Source organism: Ornithodoros turicata, unplaced genomic scaffold (assembly GCF_037126465.1).
Source record: "Ornithodoros turicata isolate Travis unplaced genomic scaffold, ASM3712646v1 ctg00000887.1, whole genome shotgun sequence".
NCBI classification, from domain to species: Eukaryota; Metazoa; Arthropoda; class Arachnida; order Ixodida; family Argasidae; genus Ornithodoros; species Ornithodoros turicata.
The window spans coordinates 658,275-679,892 of record NW_026999411.1 but is presented as its reverse complement, the minus strand read 5'-3'; the positions used below and the strand labels follow the sequence as shown (position 1 = coordinate 679,892).

The 21,618-nt window shown below is 47.1% G+C and overlaps 1 long non-coding RNA gene across 1 annotated transcript; it reads left to right on the top strand.

Moving 5' to 3' along the window:
- The first annotated feature begins 904 nt into the window (after positions 1-904).
- Positions 905-20,193, top strand: LOC135375535 (uncharacterized). The gene is made up of 3 exons (XR_010417273.1): positions 905-16,737; positions 16,793-19,785; positions 19,895-20,193. It is a non-coding gene; the product is annotated as an uncharacterized LOC135375535 (long non-coding RNA).
- The last annotated feature ends 1,425 nt before the right edge of the window (positions 20,194-21,618 follow it).

Here is a 21,618-nt window from a genome sequence, read left to right as displayed (position 1 = left end):
TTGGCCGGCGGGAATTTATGGAGGGAATTCAGACTCCTGAGGTTGTGTATTTCCTGTAGTCAGTGAACAACATTTAAATAAGCTACATTTAGGAATAAGTACAGGGTGTTTCTCCTAAGGTGATAAAGAATTATAACTGGCGTCGTACTACTCGCCGGAGGATTGTCGGACTTTCGGCATTTACTTTCTGAAAACTTTTGCCATCATTGAGGAAGGCTTTGGACATTTTTTAATTGCGGCAAATCTATTTTTTTTCAATTGAACTTTGAAAGTTGTCAAGCGAACGTCACTTTTCTTTCCCAGAAATGTGATGTCCTCCACGGATAACCGCAGACCCAACAAAAACTATGCACAGTATCGCAACAGAAACATTCGGAAAAAAAATAGTAAAAATTACGCTTTATAGCCCCGCCTGCTTGATTTTCGCAGAGAAGCGCGCGCGAAATCTCCGTCTAGAGGAGAAAGTGTTCCCGCCTTCATTTGTCTTGGCTTCTTTGTGATAAGTCGGTTGTCACCAGCATCAATGTCAACGCGGTGCAAAGAAAGGTAATACAAGAGGCGGGAACACTGCCTCCTCTTCCCGCAAATACCGTACGCTTTTCTTTGCGACAATCAAGCAGGCGGGGCTAAAGCCGAATTTTTACTTTTTTTTTACTATTTCTGTTGCGATACTGTGCACTGCTTCGGTTCGGTGTGTGGTTATCCGTGGAGGACTTCATATTTCTGTTAAAAAAAGGGAGGTTCGATTGGCAATTTTCAAAGTTCAATTGAAAAATAAATTTCTCGCAATTAAAAATTGTCCAAAGCCTTCCTCAATGGTGGCAAAAGTTTGCAGAAGGTAATTGCCGAAAGTTCGACAATCCTTCGGCGAGTACGTCGCCAGTTAGATTTTTTTATCACTTTAGGTGAAACACACTGTATATGCCCGGACGGCACAAGATGTTGCAAATGTGTTGCATCAATGTCACCTCAACGTTGAAGTGTTGCAGCGATGTTTCATGCCGAAATGCGTCGTTGTAGCTATATACGTGTTTCAATGTTCATGCTATGTCTCAAAGATGGCGTAAAGCTAACATTGCGATGGTGTTACTGAAGCAATGTTGAATATGTTACACTCAGGTAACGTGGCGTTTGCATTGATGCAATGGTTTGCAAGCAATGTCAATGCTATGTTGCAATTGCATTGCTTCCAAAACGCTTAATCAGCAACGTAAATTCAATTTGCGCAATATCTTTATTTCAATGTTTTTGCCGTATTTCAAAAGATGGGTACAGCTAACAGTGTGATTCTCTTGCGAGAACAATGTTGCACATAGTACATTGAGGAAACGTCGCAGTTACATTGTGTAATAGAAATGTTACCCCTAGGCAACGTCTGACACATTGCAGCAAGATCGAAACAAACATATTGCTGTGATGTTGCACGTTTTGCATGCAACATTGCCGAGGCATTCGCTCCGGGTGCTCCAGTAAGACAATGTTTGCACGATCTTGGTCTATCTGTAATTCCCACCAATAAACAATGAATGATATCTGTGGAACTTCCCGTGATGTTCACCAGTCACTTATCAGTTTGTTTTTGACTACGTGTTCAAATGTTGCGGCAACGTTTATGCACAACTGGAATGATACCACAATGCCTTTAGTTCAATGTTGGCCTCTAGTCCCGAGTGGCTCGAGACTAACATATCCATTTTTTCTTTTATAAATCAATCAATCAATCAATGTTGGTGCAGCAGTTTGAGATTATGCATTTTAGAAACATCAGGATTATGTTGCTCAGGCATTGGTTCACGTGCTGCAGTGGGGGAACATTACAGTTAGCGTGACCATTAGGAAGATGATTAATTGAGACTGTGAGAAACATATTCTGGGACAACACTGCGGACACACTATGGGAGATGACTGTGAACAAAAGGATCGAGACGACGATAACATAATCTCAAAGAAAATTAATCTGACCGAGAAATTAATTACAATCCATTCTCACGCATATGTGAATGCGCGCTGACTCTCGATATGGTGTTCTTCCATAGCGTCAGTGCGAACACAGCCCTTGAGCCCTCGCGTGGCATAGTGGTTAGAATGATAGCCTACCGTGTAAAGAGTGGGAGGTAACAGGGGTTCGAATCCTGACTGCGCTGTCTGCGGTTTTCCCAGGGCTTCCCGGTAGGCTTTCCACACGAATGTCGGCACCGTTCCCCTGAAGTCTGCCCAGTAGCAGGACGATTACTGTATAGTATGTAAGCATACTGTGCTCACTTGCACATATATCACCAAGACTATAGTGCTACTTCGGCGTTGCTTTTGTAACGTTGCTACACTGTAAAATAACCGGTCATTGACAATGTTGCGTCAACACTGCAGTATCACATTTTTTTGCAATGTTGTTTCTGTAATATTGTTGCAAAATAACGAAGGCAGTCTTTAGCAATGACACATCAGCATTGCAATGCCACATTTTTTCAATGTTGTTTCATTAACATCGTTGCAGTATAACGAGAGCGGTCATTAGCGACATAACATCAATATTGGTTCACTGCAACAATTTGTGCTGACTGGGTGGGTATGTCTTCTCCCGAAATCTGTTTTTTTTATTAAATAAAGATATCGAATTCTGCTTCAAAACACTTTTCAGTAGAAGAGTTTTTTCCTTGGCTTTTTAAACTCTTTTTGAAGAAAGGATTCGAAAGATTCGAGATTCGTAAGATTCGTGCATTCGCAGAACCTTCCTTGGATTCGGATTCGGATTCCAGAAATTCTGGATTCGTCTCATCTCTAGTTTAACAGTTTGCTTAGGAAACATGTGTGAGTTTAAGTACATCGTAGGCGACGAGAGTCTTCATGCATCGTGACTCTGAGGCCTTGTGCTCCTGCCCAAGCCAATTAGGGACGTATTTAGGCTTATCCTAGATGTCATCAGGGCGTGTGCTTGACGGCTGCGTATTATCGGTGCAAGAGATAACTATATCTAGGCGTCCAAACCCGTAAAGTCGCTTCTCAGGTGAATTCACCTCCACAATTTGCGAAGGCGCTGTTTATTACCTCAGTATATGTTTTCAAGCACATGCAAAGCTCTCACACGTGGCGATTAATGTGTTCAACATGTTTTTATGAATGTGAGCGTCGAATATGTACTCGTTATTTAACGAGCAATATAAATATATACGTATTGCATACAGGAGCAGTAAATACGAGCAAATGCATACGGCTTTTTGAGTGTATACGAATAATATTTGAAAATATTTGTATAGGTGCGGTTAACAGTAACGAGCCTTACCCGAAAGTTTCAAATTAATTAAATAGTAATAATAATAATGTATTGCACATAATGACGTTGTTAGTTATACGTTCAGTGGCACTGGATAACTAAAAAACACATTAAATTGCGATGCTGATATTCCAAATCATTTTAAACTGTAAAAGTCCCGTTATCCCTAATTGTGTATTACTTCGTGAATATTTGATTTTTTTTCTTTTACATCACACGCTTTTGAGGATATGTATGAGTAAACGCAAGTACAGTCAAACTCCTTTAGAACGAAGCTCAGGGGACCGCGAAAAAATTTCGTAGTAAAGGTCACTTCGTTAAAGGGGATGTCCGCCATCTTGTTTGTTTACATTTCCGCTTTGCTTCCGTGCACGACAGGCTCGGAGCCACCCCTGCGTTCCTTTGAATTTCTCTTGGACACCACACATGGCTGCAAACTCCCTTGCTTTCGCGCACAACATGGGGTCCGATATGGGTATGTCCTGAGATCTCACCTCTAACAGCCATCAGTAAACGCACTTGTCCACTTCTTCGAAGTTAGCCGCACGTATCCTTTTTCGCGCTGAGGATCCTTCGTTGTTCTCGTGCTGCTTCTGTATCTTCTCTCGGTCCTTCAAAAAAGTCGAAAGTGTAGAAGCACTAATCCCAAATTCTTTGGCAACGTCCAATTTCTTCTGCCCGCTATCAACGGCTCTCAGCACCGCGATGTTCTCCTCGACTGTAAACTGCTTCCCCTTCGAGGATGCTCTTGCGGAGGTAGCATCGCCGCCCTTCGCTGACGTGTCTGCCATAGCACAACTGGCCGCCACAACGGACTCTTCGTGAACGCTGGTGTCCTGGTGTGCACTGGACGCTGTGAACTCAAGTCAGAAAGGAGGTCGATCGGGCTTTGAACTCCAAGGCGACCAGGAATTGCACAGGGAGGCTTTGTGACAGATCATCTGATGATGTCACCCCTTTCCCCGGACAAAGCTTGGAAACGTAGATCATAAAGGAGCTGGACGCTCTGAACTCAGGTCAGAAAGGAGGTCGATCGGGCTTCGCACTCCAAGGTGACCGGTAATTGCCCGGGAGGCTTTGTGACGGATTATCTGATGATGTCACCCCTTTCTCATGACAAAACTTGGAAACGTAGATCATAAAGGAGGGGGTCCGCACCGGGAGAAAAACTTGGTATGTATGTATAATCCTCGTAAAACCCGCCGAACTCCTCTGAGGAGCTTCGTTGTATGTGTTGGAAATTCCGCTGAAGGGGCCGCACTTTTGTTCGTTATTAAGGTATTTTCGTTGTAAAGAAATTCGTACTAAATGTTTGAAAAATACATTAGTCCTATGGGGCTTTGGCAGGACCGCGAAAAAAATTCGTTCTACTAGTACTTTCGTTAAAAAGGCGTTCGCTCTAAAGGAGTTTGACTGTATAGGTTAACTTCAGAGACCTTCTTAAGCAAACCGAAGCAACTACCGATTCACTAACCACAAGCACTTCTCTGAGACTGGAAAGGATACGGCGTCTCACGTCACGTGTACGAGTTCAGCCATTAGTCAGCCAATAGTGGCAAAGGCTGGCGGGACTCTGAAGCTTGTTTTTCTAGTGCTCTAGTGCTCCAGAGTGATAACCCATTTGTACAGTCTGTAGAATTCTTAAAGGAATAGTTCGCCCCCTTAAGGGGAAAAAATAGCAGAAGAAACGCTTACTAGGTGTGATCAATAGACAATGAACAGCACCCCCTGAATCCCTTTCGTTCGAAATAGATGTATTTTACGGGTTTTCAGTATTTTCCTAGGCATATTACAGGAGGCTGGATCGGCTTGCGGGACGTTTCGTGACGTTCTTAGGGTTAGCGATAGGAAGCCGCATCTGGATGCCAGGGACACAGGAACATCCTCTTGTCGTCACACAGTTCTTAAACAGAGGTCGCGCGCACGTCTTTCTCCGCGGACAAGCCTACTTGCGTGCATCCCGTTGCTTTGAGATCCTTACTGCTCGGGCCGGAAACTAGTGCACGGGTCTGAAAAATTCGAAGTACACTACCATGTGCAGCAGAAATCAACTTGGAGGCTATCCAAGGTGTTATGGTGCTGGGAAGTATCCGTTTAAGTGATATCGGTACCAGTGACATGGGAAAACCTGGGAACATCTGCATCTGGTTGTCAGGCGGTGTCACTTCCCGACAGTTTTGCTGTCCGTGCTGCTTACTGTCAGAGTGATTAGCGAACCATGGGACGCCTTACATAATTGATTGTGGATTGCGCACCGATCGGGCTATCCCAGCAGACATGCTGCTCATCTTGTCTACGCGGAGAAGTATCCTATAGCTATTACCAGAACCGTCGTGAGGCGAGTTTGCGCCCTGGGCAGGGGAAACGTCAAGCGCCCCCCCCCCCTCCCGCGCTCTCTTCACTGCCGTCAGAATCTCTATACAAAAAATAAAAAATAAAAATGCTCGTTCGCAGTGCCTAGGTAGTGAATTCACATTCCCGTCATTCCCGCTGCATACTGTACAAACAACATGCCAGGGCCTGCCATTCCGTGCCCCCTGTGGTGAGCGCGCTCGGTGCAGGTGCCCCGCCCCACCCCCCCTAGCTACGGTCTGCTAGTAGTCTCTTCTAATTCCTTTCAGCAGACGGGCAGGCGCTTCGTTCACTAGTTGTAGCAGTTGTGCATGCTGATGGTGTCGGGCGTGCACGCCAGGAGTGTGGGTTTGAGTCCGTAACACCATGACATATAAAGGGACAGTCCTGTTTGTTCAAGTTTTGTTCTTCTTAAGAGAAGCCGTGGTGCTGCGTGGAAAGAATGAATATATACGCATACTCAAACAGTTGCGTATACGACACGTAGGGCGTGTTTGCGTGGGACACGTACAATTAGCTCTTCTTCGACATAAGGCCGAAAGCAATACTCCTATTATTTTTTACTTTTTTACTGGGTTCTAAATAATTCAGAAAAATATTTCACACAATGTGGCTGTGATCTATCCCGCTATTTCTGTAGACAAGGTGACGAGCGAAATGGCATATTTCGTGGACGAGTGTTCCAATGAACCTCTGCGTCCACAACTTGTTTGTTGTGGTTCTTGTCTTTTGTGGCCTTTGGTGTCTTTGAGGATCTGTTCTTCATCACAAGCGACGTTTACATGGATGCTACGAAAGCACTTCCGCTTCTCGTATCGAATCACAGTAGCTTCAGTCGCTTTTGCGTCAGAAAAACCCAGTCAACAGCAGCAGCATCGATTTCCCCCAGAGCACACCAACCATTCTGATGGGGAAGATTTGTGGGAGGCGGCGCAAAACGGGGAGCACTATACCCTATTTAAAAAAATGAATGAAAAAACAGACCACGAGGCGAGTTTCTGGCGGTTCATCAGAGCCTGTAATTTGCGACCGATCAGATCATCAGGCCTGATGGCTTGATGGGACCACGAGATCATGTGAGTGGTCTCGTGTTTCCTAAAGACAGGCTGGTTTCTAACAAACTGATATAACATATATCTATTTAAAGCACATATCAATATGTACAGCTAGGCTTTGGGTAGCTCGAAACAACAACAACTTTATTAGAGACACTTGACTAGCTTGAGTAGCTCGAAGAAGCTGGAACAAACATCATCTTTTGAAATAATTGCTGTCCAACTAGCACATTTCGCTCTTTTCCTGAGCTTCTCGGCATCACGTATCCTTCTCTATTGGAAATTCCGATATCATTTTTTCCTTTATAACGTCATATCGTATTCTTGGTCCCGGTATGAGGTACATACATATCTGCCATATCTGCATAACTGCTGTATCGGCATACATGCCATATCGGAATACCAGCCATATTGGTTTAGGTGTGGAATATGGGACACCTGTAACCACGGAACCACAGCACACTAGCTATCGGGTATGCGTGTCAAACACATTCACAGTTTTGACACATCTGTGCTTGTCAAAATGAGCAGACATAGCAAAAACATTATTTTACTTGCTTTTATTTTTTCCTGTTTATGTGGGACAAAAGGCTTCTGACATAGAATGTCATCTGCTTGTAGCGCTCCTCCTTTTCGTGGGATCCTGTTCGCTTTAAATACTCCCAGAACGCATCTGAAATAAATGATATAATCTATCAATTCTTATATCCTGTACACAAGATAAAGTAGAGGAATCAAGGTGACAAGCCCAGATCTTCTGTAACTGTATAGATAATAATTTGGGGTTTTACTGTAATAGGAGAAAGAACAGACAATAACAACTCTGTCATACATAATAACATAACTTAACAATAATCTTCAAATGCAGTCATAATAGTAATAATACGTTTATAGCCTTCTAGTAGCAAATGGGCAAGAAAACCCGAAATCAAATCAGTAATAATACATAATATAAGAATAACAACTGCTTGTGCAGTTGCGTCTCATATTTCTAGTTTTCTCACTCAATCGTTGGTGGGCTATTCATTCATAACTGTGTCAGTTAGATAGTAAATAAAACGTACAAGATGTTGAAGCTCTATTTGATAGGACATGAGGAGTAGTACGGCCCTGTTGACCAACATGACAAAAGCAGAGGCAGTCACATCTCTTCCTTGTGGAGCAACTGCCTTCGCTCTTGAGGCACGAAGTAGTTAACGCTTTGTATCAAAATGACATGATGTACAGCATAGTGTAAAAGAACATAACAGAGGCTGCCTCTGTGGAACTTACTTCGTAGCGCATCCATCTTCTTAGGTGTGAGACGTTTCTTGGCAACTGCCCCACTCTTCGCTTATCGGCGACACGCCTCCCCCGTCACACTGCGTTCGGAAAGTTCCTCCTCAGTCCACAGGAGCCTCGCACCCTCCCGGCAGAAGAGCGAATCCTTGGCAGCTCCCAGTGCCCACTCGAGCCTTTCCTTGTTGACCTTTATATCGCCTTCAAGGGCAACCTATCACAGAGAACAAAGCACAGAGTTAAACCTGGAGCCACAGATAAGGTACATATACAAAACAAATATCCAGCTTGCTCTCTGTAAACAAACAATAGTGAACTGCAAATCCACCTCATTCTCAATGAACAGTGATACAACTGTTTTCTTTTGCAAGGAGTAACAGTGCTACGCATGGCAGAAACTCTATAAAGGTCGACACGGCATTCTGACATTTTTTCAAGAAAAAAAATTGCGTTATGATCATACCTGCCAATATGACAAAGTCAAAACTCGGGAGATCACCCGCAGAGTGACGCGGGGGTGGGGACGCGCATTAAGTTCGTGCATTCGGAATAGCATTGCCACAGTCTGTATTGTGATTCCTCTAAGTCGTATGTAGCCAGTTTCAGGTTAAGCTGCGTTGCACTATCGTTGCTTTCGTCAACCACAATTGACGCGTCGTCTCAGGCTCTGCAACATTGCATTTTGCGCGGCCGGAGCCGTTTCACCGATGATACCACTGGTCTTCGACGGTTGGCACCTGTAGCATTTCGCTTCGTGACATTTTGAGAACATCTTTGGAACAGCGGTCACACGTGGTCGGTTACGCTCTGCGGCTGGTTGTGCTCAAACTTCAACTCAGAAAACCTGTGCAAAGGCACTCGGCATGTATGAGGAACACGTGCAGGTATTTCGTCTGTTTGGTGAGCGCACTGTAAGACATTATCAGACTTCGTAACCAGACGGCCTATCAGCCCAACATGGGAAATAACATTCATGCCATAATCACGCGCATCCTGTAGGTTGCAGTGATATCTGGTGTGTTGCACGAGCTATCCCCGCGAGTGCCACACCCCTTACGCTTGTATCTCCGAGCATATCGCTTTGATAGTTCCGATAGCGTGGGAAGATCGTACTTTGACGATATCTTCCTAGTAAATTTTGCTTCTACTCTATTAAGTGCCGGCTTTTAGCTGGTTGGGATGAGCAAACCATGCTTTTGAGGTGTTGTTCCTCCAAGCACCCAGACGGCCTATCAGACTGACATGAAAATCACGGATGATTTCATCATCAGGTTGCTTTCTTAGCATATCTCAACTAAAGCCCCGCTTTGCCAAACTGGCGTTAGAACCGCATTACACTGGCCAGCGGAAACAGTCTCTGAGAACTGGCTTTCAGCTGGCGTGGACGAGCAAAACCGTATTTCTAATGTGTTGTCGTTCCCAGAGTATTTGATCCCTTTGTATTCCCCCAGAGGGCGATCGCAGCAGTTAGGGACCCAGAAGGGCCCTCACAGCCTCAACTATGCCAGGATCCGACCGGACCTGCTTCCAGTTGCCACAGTATGCGTCTCCGCACGCAGCGCACGTAGCAGTCACTATTTCGGTCTCCAGAACCTGGTGCTCGCGTTGTAGTGTTTTTGGCGGTCTTCCACTTGTAATGTGGGGAGTACCTTTCCAGGCGCTCGCAGTGTGGAGTTACCCTCTTACTGCTTTACCTTCTTATTGTTTTAATTCCAGCATGCAAAGACAGAGACAGCGCTCCCATGTTTGCGTCGCACTTCCCGTCGAGGATCTCTGCCCCGCCCTACATTTGATCAAGCACGATCTCGGTCCCCAGGTCCGAGAAAGAAGCCCGTGGCGACGTGGACCGTGGTCCACCTTGGCTACCCCTTATCGTGGGCTTCTCATAAGTGGTCATCCCAGCCCCGCCCCCTCCGGAATGCCGACCCCACTACCACTCCGTTGCCGTTCCGCGGTTTGACCCTGCGAGAGAGACACCCCGCCGACCCTCTTCAACCCCTCTCTGCAGACGAACAACGACTCCTGTGTCCGGTCTGCCAAGTTCCGGAACTGCACAGAGCCACCCATCGTCGAGGCGAGCTCCGTCGATCCCGTATCGAACAAGCACGACCGGAGGCCGTGGATGTCGTCGCCGCCCTGGCCACCTTACGTCGGCATCGCCCAGAGATACTCCGGGAAACTGAGAGAGAGCTGGCGGCCCCCAACCCAGCCGAGGACGATATCCTCATCGAGGGACCACAATGAAGACCTGTAAATCTTTGCCCGTATTGTACAGTTTTGGGAGAGGGGAAGTGTGGGATTTGTTTTGTGCTGTCGTCGACAGGTGTCGCGATAGACAGATGGCGCGTGTCGCTTGCGCATAGATTAGGGGGCGGATACCCAAGGAACTTATTATTTAAGCTGTGTTGGCGAACCTGAGAGGGTGGCTCGCTCTTCTTGGGGGAAAGCCTTGGCTTGTGCCGTCTGAAGGTATGAAATAAACCCTTTGTTAATTGTTCGAACTTGTGTCTGCGTTCCTTGCGCGAGTCGGATGAACGGGCGTGGTCCCGGTGGTGGGTTAACCGGAAGGTTTCCCACAATGCATAGTGCACATGTGATACGTCTTCCTTGTTATGTATATACCTTCCAATGATAGCTAATTTAATCTTGCTGTAGCTGCATATGCATAATGCACATGTGATACGTCTTCCTTGTTATGTATATACCTTCCAATGATAACTAATTTAATCTTGCTGTAACTGTATATGCATAGTACATATGTGATGCGTCTTCCTTGTTCTGTATATACCTTCCAATGATAACTAATTTTCATTTTCAAAGAACGTTCCCTTGTGTTCTTTCGTTGCATTCTTCATCCCACAGAGATGCTATGAATACACGACATTTACACATATCTGCATATACAGACGTAATTCAATCATGTTGTACGAACCTGTAAAACAAAACGTCTTGTGGCTCTTTGGTATTATTTAATTCCGGTATGGTTGCACGTGAAATATAACTCTATCCTAGTGCACATCTATCACAATCCCGACAAAAGGAATTGTCCTCGCTCGTCTTCCCCATGCTTGTCGCGCACAAAATGGCTGATAATCTGCAGAAACGAGGGCGACCGAGCTCTCATGTAACAGCGGCAATACAAACGTGGATTAGTCACCTCAATGACTGCGAATTGTTTGTGGGAAGCACGCACTGCATCCATCGATGTGCACTTCGCAGTAATAACTTTCATCCTCGACGATGTGAAACAACACCATTGTGCCCCTGGTGCCTTGTGCCATGTTTATGTCACACAAAAACCGTACTCCTGCGACCACTGACCAAAACATCCAAGCCGAACCGCCACGCCAAGCTACCATGTTGTCAAACACGGAGTCTCCTGCACGGCGGCTTCTCCACATAATGAAAGAAAAGAAAAGCATCTCGATTTGCACCATCACGAATTGTGGGCGAAAAACTTTCACGAAAGTCGTTCCTTGATATACGACAGTCATGTTTGTTAATCAAAATATTTTTTTCTCGTGCACTGGGCACACCAGTACATCTGAAATAGCGCATTAAGGAAGCGTCAATTCAGAGGAGCAAGTACCTGACGGAACGCGAGCGCTGCGGCGCGGTCACAAAAGACTCGAGGAATTGGGACCACGCTTTCTCAACGGCGGCGCGGCAGAGATCGTTCTCCTTACTTCTCCTCCGTGGACCACATCCACAATCGCCATAACAAGCATGCATAAAAACAGCGGCTGCTTCATGGTCGTCGCGCCATCTGTGGACGTTGTTGCCTACTCGAATGCTGGACGTGGTGGCGGAGGCGCGGAGGCGCGGAGGCGCCGGGGAGGGGGCGTACTGTCGTACTGTTGAGGGAATCAGGAGTCAGTGGAACAAGTTCGTAAAGAGGTCCGTAAGGTGAGGAAGAGACCCATGGAGGCGCGGGGGCGCGGGTGTTTCGTTCGTACCGAGAGAGTTCGAAGGAATCGAGAGTCGGTGAACTGACGAACTGAGCAGCTGAATGCTGAATCGCCGGGAGGGAGAACGAGCTGGAGGCCAGGAGTGAGAAAGGGGTATCGAAGCTGCAGTGGGCGGTGTAGTAGTGTGTAGTTGCTGCGCTGTTCGGTTCAGAGAGGCTCGACAACGCCGTTTGTTGTTTGCAGTCGTGGCTCTCGCTCTGCTGCTGTCATATCGCCGTTTGACGGAGGGCACCTTGTCGTGCCGCCGTGGCTAGTTGACCTCAAAGGCTCACACTAATGGGTTTTTGGATGACTTCCAATACAGGACCACTGTGTGTGTTTCTTTTTTTAGTGTGTGTGTGTGTGTGGCGCAGCTTCCTGTGCTTGTTCATCCCGTCCTCTCCTTGTTGAATACAGGTGGACGGGACTTCGTTCACTCCAGAGGGTGTGCTGTCTAATGCTCGTCAGCGTGTACAGCTGCGGTTTGCCCGTGTCTTGTCGTGTTGATCAGCGCAATATGCATCACTCTGCTCTGCGTGTTGATTGATTTGTAAAAGGAAATAAATGGAGATGTTAGTCTCGAGCCACTCGGGACTGGCTACTCCAGGACGCGTTATTCGGAAAATAAAGTTTTTATTTGATACCGGAATGGAAAAGAAACGTGCCTAGAACTTCGAAAACATAAAAACGACCAGTCTACGTCGCGTTCAAACACAAAGCACAAGCTTTTTACATTGTTGCACGAGTGTTCTTCGGCAAAATAGGTAAAACCACTTCCGCACATAAAGGTGATACGCGTATGATCCTACTGCATGTTTACATTAAGAAACAGCACTTTGGACACCTTGCTGTGTGCTATCCGGTTCCGTCTTTCTGTAACAATTTGTCCGGCCTTAGAAAAGATACTCTCACATGGCACAGACGTTGCCACAACGCACAATTTGCTTTTCGTCATCTTAAAAAGGCGTGGGCAGACGTGCTGCCTTACCCTCCACCAAGTGAGGGGATTCTGTTTCCTCTCAAGTGGTGGCTCCTGCAGATACTTGTCGAACTCGAGTATACCAGCCGCTGTAGGGTTCGCGCAGGTCAGTACGAGTGACATGGATGTGTCGAATTCGTACCATAGCGGATCTTCTGGATCTTGCGCCCGGGACTGGTCCGCAGGTGCATCGCTGTAGTCCTGGGGGACTTCCACTGCTGTTGCCTGCGCCGACAGCGAGCGGTAGGCAATCTCGAATGCGGTCTCTCGCTGGAATCCGCGTCTCTTAAAGCGGGGATCCATAGCGGTTGCTTCTGCTAGACGCTTTGTTACCTCTACATCTCCAAATCGCTTTGCCAGTTGCTCCGAAAGCACTTTCAGCACTTTTTTTTTTTTTGCAGTCTTCCGGCAGGCTGGGGTCTTTCTTGGCGTTATCCAGGTGGGTAATGAGTGCTCTGGCAAGCAGTATTATTTTAGACACCGTCATAGTTTTTTTCACTGCTAATCTCGGTAGTCACCGTCAAGAATGGCTTCAGGATGTCGCATATTTTCTCTATGAGTGTCCATTCCGTTTGAGACAGCTGTTCAACACCCGCGTCTAAGATGGCCAGAGTGGATGGCACTGCAAACGCACTATCCTTGAAAACCTCGTACGTCGAATTCCAACGGGTGGGAACATCTTGTTTCAACTTAAGCAACGTCATTCCCATTTGTTGCTGCATTGCTTGTAGCCTTGCTAATCCATGCGAGCTGTGCTTAAAAAAGCGAACTATAGCTATGCTAACTAGAACTATGCTGGGTTTCCCGTCGGTGTCCTCGGGCAGGAGGTATAGGGGACGTGGAGGAGCGGACTGTTCTGTAGTGGACAGTGCCGACAAAGATAAAGATGACAGTCCCGAAGGAACCGAAGGTCGGGCACCGGATTCATCCGGAGAAGGGTGTGAGGGTTCCACTGGGTCGTCAACAACCTCATCGTTACATTGTTGTTGCGATGCCCCGAGGACCGGGTTCGAGCGCAGGAGAGATGCGCCAGGGTGGTTGACTCGGACATGCCGCCACAACTTTGCCGTTGCTCCACCACGGTAGGAAAGAGCATTTCAACAAAAGCTGCACTTTGCAGTTTCACCTTCGGAACGGAAAAGAGGGTACAAATTGCACTTCGCTTTCGTGACGGACCACGTCCTTGGTGTGCCTGTGCCATGTTGCAAAAGTGAGGGAGCGCGGACAATCCGTTTTGGTTAACGGATTCCAGGCAGCAGTGAGAGGGATGCTTGATCCAGGAAGACGTGAAATGTCTTACAACGAAGTCAACACAGCATCAAAGTGACATGGGGATGAAAGACAACAGTCAAGTCACAGGTCGGACCTTTAACTCTTTGAACGCCGGCGAGAGCCAGGAGACGCTTCTTGATCTCTCCACTCGCCACTCTGGCGCCGTGCACGCGGCCCGTGGGAGGACAGCGCATACAGGCGTACAGTTCACAGGATTCGTTTGCACTTTCCAAGTTCGAGAGTCGAGATTGTCGGATAGTCCGACTCATCGCCGTTTCCGGGTACCACAGAGAACTGTCGTTCGAACCGTCGCCTGCTCGTCCAACCAGCGATGCCTTTTCTTTTTACCGGGACATCCCCACCGTCTGCAGCGGCGTGGTTTTGTTCTGGTCTGTGTTTGCTCGCCTGGTGATGTGGTGATGGTGTAATGCTGCTCTTTGGGATGAGTGATCTCTGTACGTTTCAGTGAAGTGCATTTCGTCGTCCGATGTCTGGCTAGAAACATCAGGTTAGCATCGGATCGTGTGCCTTGACTGTCGGTCGACAACACCTGCCTTGGTGTTTTGAGGTCACTTGCTGCGATCGATTGGATACATGTAATCGACGGTGATGCTGGGTTGCCGCGACAGTATTCCACTGTTTTCGACGCACCTCGCAGATGATGCCCTCGACAGAGCGAGGTCGTACAAGCACACGAATGCCAAAGCATCGTGACGTCTGCAGAGAATTGTCGTGGATTTCGAGCCATGTCGTTCGTGCACGTTTCGTACGGAAGAGAACAAACCTATGTGTGCTTCCTGGGAATATCAGGTATTGCAGTGAAACGATTTGTCAGAAGGACAAGCATTGCCGCCCCACACGTCATCTCACGTTTCACAACGCAGGCTGCATAAATAGCGCATGTACAACGTGTTTAATCGGAAGTATACTAAATAAAACCAACAATCAAGGCTGAAAGAGGTCCTGAGATGATCCACACGAGCAACAACCGCTTGCCTGTTTGGCCGCCGATCACGGGAACCGCCATGTTTTCAATCCCTGTGGGTGTGATGCTCTCCGCTTCATGATCAGTGTTCGTGTGGTTCGAGAGTGAGAGAACTGATTAGCTGAATGGCTGTGTCCGAGTTGGATCACGTTGGACAGAGCGCAACGAGATCGGAGAACTAGTGAATGGGGCTGTAGCGGTGGCATTCTTTGAGTTGTTTGTTGAGAAATGTTTTTGGATGCGGTAGGCTCCTGTGCTCGTGTGTATGTGTCGTCTCTTCGTTGTTGTGCTCGCTGTGGCATTGGTGTGCTGTGGCCGCTGTGGCTTTATGAGTCGGCTCGCTGTTTACGACTCGCGCTCTGTCATCGTTCATGCGTTGATGTGATTTGGTAGCTGTGGGCTCCTTGTGCACGGGATGGAAGGCTGTCTCAGGCGGTAGGTATTCCTTCTTTTACCGTTTTATGTGGTCGTATCATGTCAAGCATTGAGGGACGCGGCATAGCCTGTCCGACGACGAAAGCTTTCACTGACACAGCTGTCGCCGGTGAGCCTACATTCCAGCAGATAGCAGCCACGATATGCTCATGTGATTTGCCGATAAGTGTAATTTGCTGATGTTTGCGCGTTGTTTTGCCGTGCTCCTTTTCTCGCATGTTTGTCATAGCGGATATTCCCTGTACGCGCATGTTCAGACTTGTTTAGCGGTGACCAATGAGATGTTTGCGCGTTGTTTGACCGCGCTTGTGTTAAGCCTTTTCTCGCATGTTTGCCGTGCACCGTACGCGCATGTTTAGACTTGTTCAGCAGTGACCCAGCCTTTTCTCCGTGTTGACGCACGTTTAGCGGTTCCCGCCTTGCGTTAGCTGCGTAGTGTTGTGACGCTGTGGTTAGGCCGAAGCGGTCGCCTTTTCCCCGATATGAAGCGTTTTCTCCGTGTTGTTTAGCAGTAGCGGTTAGACCTTTTCTCTCGCATGCCTAGACTTGTTGAGAAGTGTTGCCATTTTTTACCTTCCGCTAGTATCTTGTTGTTCTCTGTCTTTCTCGCACAGAGCTATGATGGTGACGCCATCTGTTGTGATGCCTTGAAACTCAGCGGCCACCTGTCGTTGATCTCTGCAACTGCCGGGTGCAAACTACCAACATGGCGGGCGCTGGTCACTCGGACGTTCCAGAGCGGTTTCTTCGCAATGGCATCGTTGATTTTCGAATAAATTTTTTCTCTCCACTCTATATCTATCTATTTTTCCTGTTTTTGATGGATACTCGTAGTCCACAACGCTCAGCTAGTCTGGACACGAGCTAGATGCACCCCAATTAGTGTAATGACACCCTGGAGGGTACTGCTTAATGTACGGTCCCAATTAGCTCTAATTGCTAATTAAATCTTGTTCAGGCCAGTTGAGCGTTGTGAACTACGGGAGTCCAGTCATTATTACTTTCCTACAGTAATAAGGCTCGTAAACAATTCAAAACTATTTATTTTTCAACATGATCTGACGGTGAAGAACTTCGTCATAGCAGTCTCCTTCGCATTCGCATCTGGGAGCAATACAGCATCTGGAATCACTGGAATTCCATGTGTTCTGCCGATGGCAAAGGTAATCGTGAGAGTGCATCCGCTACGACGTTCTCGGAGCCCCTTTTGTATTCTAGGTGAGATTGTACGCCAGCAGACGAGAAGCCCATCGGAAAATCTGTACAGGCCGTCTAGCGGAACCGTGGTGCGATAGTAGTGGCACCAAGGCTTGATGATCTGTCGTCAAGGTAAAATGCCTTCCCCAGAGGTATATGTACCATCTCTCGCAGCTCCAGACACATGCTAGCGCTTCCCGTTCCCCAGCGGAGTACTTCTCCTCTGCTCGTGAGAGCGACCTAGAGACGAAGCCGACAGTCCTTATTCCATGAGGACTCGGCTGTTGCAAGACGGCGCCGAGGCCTTTCTCTGACGCATCTGTGGTAACGATGGCGTCTAGTTTAAGGTCGAACGGTTGCAAGGAACCGGCAGTTCCGAGCTGGTGCTTAAGTTGTTGAAATGCATTCTCTGCTTCGTCATTCCAGTCGAATGCATGCCCTCGTCGATGTAGCTTGCGAAGAGGCTCAACCACACGCGCAAACCGTGGTACGAATCGAGAATAGTACGCGGCTAGACCCAAAAAGGATCGCACAGTCTTCGCATCTTGCGGAACGGGGGGTTGAGAATAAAGTCAATCTTCGACTGCAGTGGCGCGTTTCCTTCGGCTATAATCCGATGTCCAAGGAAAGTAATCTCCTGCGCGTCGAAGCAGCACTTCCTAATTCAACGTTAGTCCCTCATCAGAAACTCTCTTTACTACTACTCGTAAGTTGTCGACAACGATGTCGTGAAGATACACAAGGACCCCTTTGCATCCAGTGAGGAGGTTGGCCATCAGCTTCTGGAATACTAATCGTGCAGAAGCCAACCCGAAACACACTCGATTGAACCGGAAGAGTCCTTCGTGCGTAATGAAGGTTGTGAGGCTTCAACTTTCAGGGCTCAACTGCACTTCATGGTAAACTGATGTATTGAGATCCAACTTTGAAAAGTAACGAGCTCCTGCAAGATAATTCAGCAACTCCTCGACGCAAGGAAGTTGATCGGCATCGACTACAATAGCCTGATTCGGGGCCCGCAGGTCTACGCATAACCGAATAGTTCCATTTGGGTTTTGGACGACAACTATAGGTGAAATCCACATCGAAGCATCGACACGTTCAATGACTCCCTCCGTTTCCAAATTTCGAAGTTCTTCAGAAACTCGTTCTTCTTCTTGTCTCGTACAGTCAACGGCAGTCGCCCTAACTTTGCTGTAACCGGCGTCATTTTGAGTTTCAGGTACACTTTGTGCCCTACGTTCTTTGCCAGACCAAGGTCTCCACTGAACAAGTGACCAAACTCGCTTCTCAGGTCAATAGAAAGTATGTCTGCATCCTTCGATGCAGTAGCACAGCGCAAAGACTTCCCAACGATTGAAATATCCAACTTGCGGACTGCATCCCGTCCTAGTAAGGTCGTCCCTTTTAGCACAATGTAGAACTGGATCGAATCCATCTTTGCTTGGAATCGGACGTGGGTAAGGAAACATACAATGACTTGGATCCTTTTGTTGCTGTAGTCCACAAGAGAAATCGTCGGTTTTGTCAGTGCGAACTAGTCCTTGAATCGCTCATCGTAGAATGCCTGCGCCATCAATGATGTTGCCGAGCCGGTATCAAGTAGCGCGTGCACCTGCTCCCTTTCAATTATGACTTCAGCGAAGATCGGCTCTTTCCGTTGGTCAGTAAAGTGTACTTGCCGAACAGTAAGCACATGTGCCTCATTCTCAACAACGTGAACGCCTCTACTGCCGCTACGACTTACTTTCTTGAAATGACCAGTCTTTCCACATTTCTGGCACTTCTGATTCCGGGGCCTCCATGACTTGTCATTTGCTAAGTGACCTGACGAAAACAGTAGGTGAGTTCTTCTTGTCCGCTGGCGAAGAACCGGCGTATGAGCCATGCTCACTTGCAGGCTTGTGTTCTGTCTTCCGAGAAATTCGCTGCACCTCTAAGGGTTCCGGTGGTGGTAATTCCGGCGGTTGTAGAAATTCCTTCGCGGCTTTGGTGCTTGCTTCCATAGCTGCCGCCAAGGTTACAGAACTGTCAAAAGTCATTGTCTGGCCTTCACTCAGCAGGCGTTCTCGCAGCTGGGAGTTCTTGTGCCTCCCAGAAGCTGATGCTTGACAGCTTCATCTTCAAATTCTCCGAAGTTGCAGAGAGCGGCTAAATAGCGAAGTTCCCCACGAAAGCTTGCGTATACTCTCCTTCTTGCTGCATTCTCCCCAGGAATCGATGACGGAGTAGACACATTCACTGATGTGCCGAATCGCGTATCCAACAGACTCAGCGCCTGATCGAGAATCGTTGATGTCTGAGAAACACAGGCGACCGTTTGATTTTGCGATGAAGATGACTCTAGCCCATGAAATATTCTCTGTCCCTCGGCACCCAAGCAGTGTAGGAGTACCGCCTTCTTTCTTGCCACAGAGTATGAATCTTCTGCCACAGCGTCCAAGAATGTCAAGAACAGCTTCTTCCATTGTTCCCATGGAATACTCGGAACACCAGAAAATGGCAGAAAGGGTGCCGGAGGTAACAGTCCACCGAGGTTCATACTGACGGTAATCCTTCGGTGCTTGTAACTTTCGCACGGACGTTCTAGAAATGTTCCATCGTCGCCATAATGTTCTATTCTTCGCCCTGTAAGCAGACATGCCCGACCCTCGTCATTCCAAAAACGTTCTCAACTTTATTTTCCTCGGTTGCCAACCTCCGGCGTTTTGCTGCCGCTGTTAGAGGCCTGCGAAGAACGAAATGAAACTGAGACACTCAGACGAATGCAGAGGAGGAAGAGGAGGAGTGGCGTCGGCTGGAAAGGGGAAGAAGTTTTAGAAGAAGGGAAAATAAGTTTTAGTCAGTGTAACCATTAACACAATACTTGACTAGAACTAGCAAACACATGAAGTTGCTATGTGGTGAGCAGAATTCCCAGTAATTTTGACCTTGTGAAACAAAATTATAGCTTTCTCATGTTGTCTTATCATGCAGAATGAAAGAAAGGGGGCCAACTAGCTTTTAATTGTTCGGTGAGTAAGCTTTATAAAAGTAGAACCGTTCTGAAAATTGAGAAATTCAGAATATGCAAGGTTTTGAAAGGGCCCTTCTCCAGAGCAGTAATTGCATTGTATTCTACAGGACTCATTGTGATGCTTGTTTATCACCGATCATCCAAACTTCTGATGGATGGGGCATAACGATGTACAGGGGCTCTGCAACGTATTGTGAAGGTACACTTTGTCCTTGATGCAACTCTCTTCTGTGTCTCTGCTTCTAAGATGTTTCAATATTTTGGTTGTAAAGTAGATGACTTTTCGACAATACCAAATAGTCCAAATACGCTGTAGAATACTGATGCATATTTCCTGAAATAAGGCTGTGAATGAATTACCTTGTTTGACTCGTTTTATTTACTGTTTTGTTTGTCAGGATGCAAATAAAAAGTCTATTGAATGTGTGTAATGCCAAAGAAGACCAAAATATATGTCCCCCTCCAGAGACATCAGGTTCATCTTCATATCTTTCTTATGTACTTTTGAATTTTTATTTCATCAAAGGTGTCTCAACGACTGCTACAACATGACACCCGGATCCCCATAGGACACCCATAGGATCCAAATTATTATTTATTATTATAGTTATTATTTATTGTGCAAGATCCAAGGACATATCATGTGAATCTGATGCGCGACAGAACACATCACAAAGTAAAATACATTCACAAAGACGTTTGTAACTCAAACGTCGCCATGCCAGTACTGGACAGCTGTTTCGGCCTTGTTGGGCCTCATCAACAGTACGCAGGCAGGCAACGTTTGAGTGGATGACGTCAGAAGGTCACGTAACACGTGACTTCTCCCGTCAGGGTAAGATAACTCACTCACTGAAAGCCCAGTGCAAAGCCAGTGAAGTATAAAAGGAAAAAATAGCCAGAGCTGTTTGGCTGCACGTATAGCATATGTTTGTAACTCAAACGTCGCCATGCCAGTACTGGACAGCTGTTTCGGCCTTATTGGGCCTCATCAACAGTACGCAGGCAGGCAACGTTTGAGTGGATGGCGTCAGAAGGTCACGTAACACGTGATTCCTCCCGTCAGGGTGAGATAACTCACTCACTGAAAGCCCAGTGCAAAGCCAGTGAAGTATAATACGAACAAAATAGCCAGAGCTCTTTGGCTGCACGTATAGCATATGTTTGTAACTCAAACGTCGCCATGTCAGTACTGGACAGCTGTTTCGGCCTTGTTGGGCCTCATCAACAGTACGGAGGCAGGCAACGTTTGAGTGGATGGCGTCAGAAGGTCACGTAACACGTGATTCCTCCCGTCAGGGTGAGATAACTCACTCACTGAAAGCCCAGTGCAAAGCCAGTGAAGTATAAATAGAAAAAAATAGCCAGAGCTCTTTGGCTGCACGTATAGCATATGTTTGTAACTCAAACGTCGCCATGCCAGGACTGGACAGCGGTTTCGGCCTCGTTGGGCCTCATCAACAGTACGCAGGCAGGCAACGTTTGAGTGGATGGCGTCAGAAGGTCACGTAACACGTGATTCCTCCCGTCAGGGTGAGATAACTCACTCACTGAAAGCCCAGTGCAAAGCCAGTGAAGTATTAACGTAACACTCTAGTATTACCACTCTAAACTACATTCTTACACGTTCTACTCACTTAGAAGATGTTATCTGTAAGAGAGCATCAGCACAGCTGTCGTGTGCTTGCATGTCTCTGACATTCCTCCATCGCAGGACACTCGGTGCTTGCTGTTTCGGCCTCGCAACTAGTGAACGTGAAATTCACCTTCATGGAGTGGATCACACACGCCGTAACTTCGCAAATAATACACGAGAATCATAGCCTTCTCT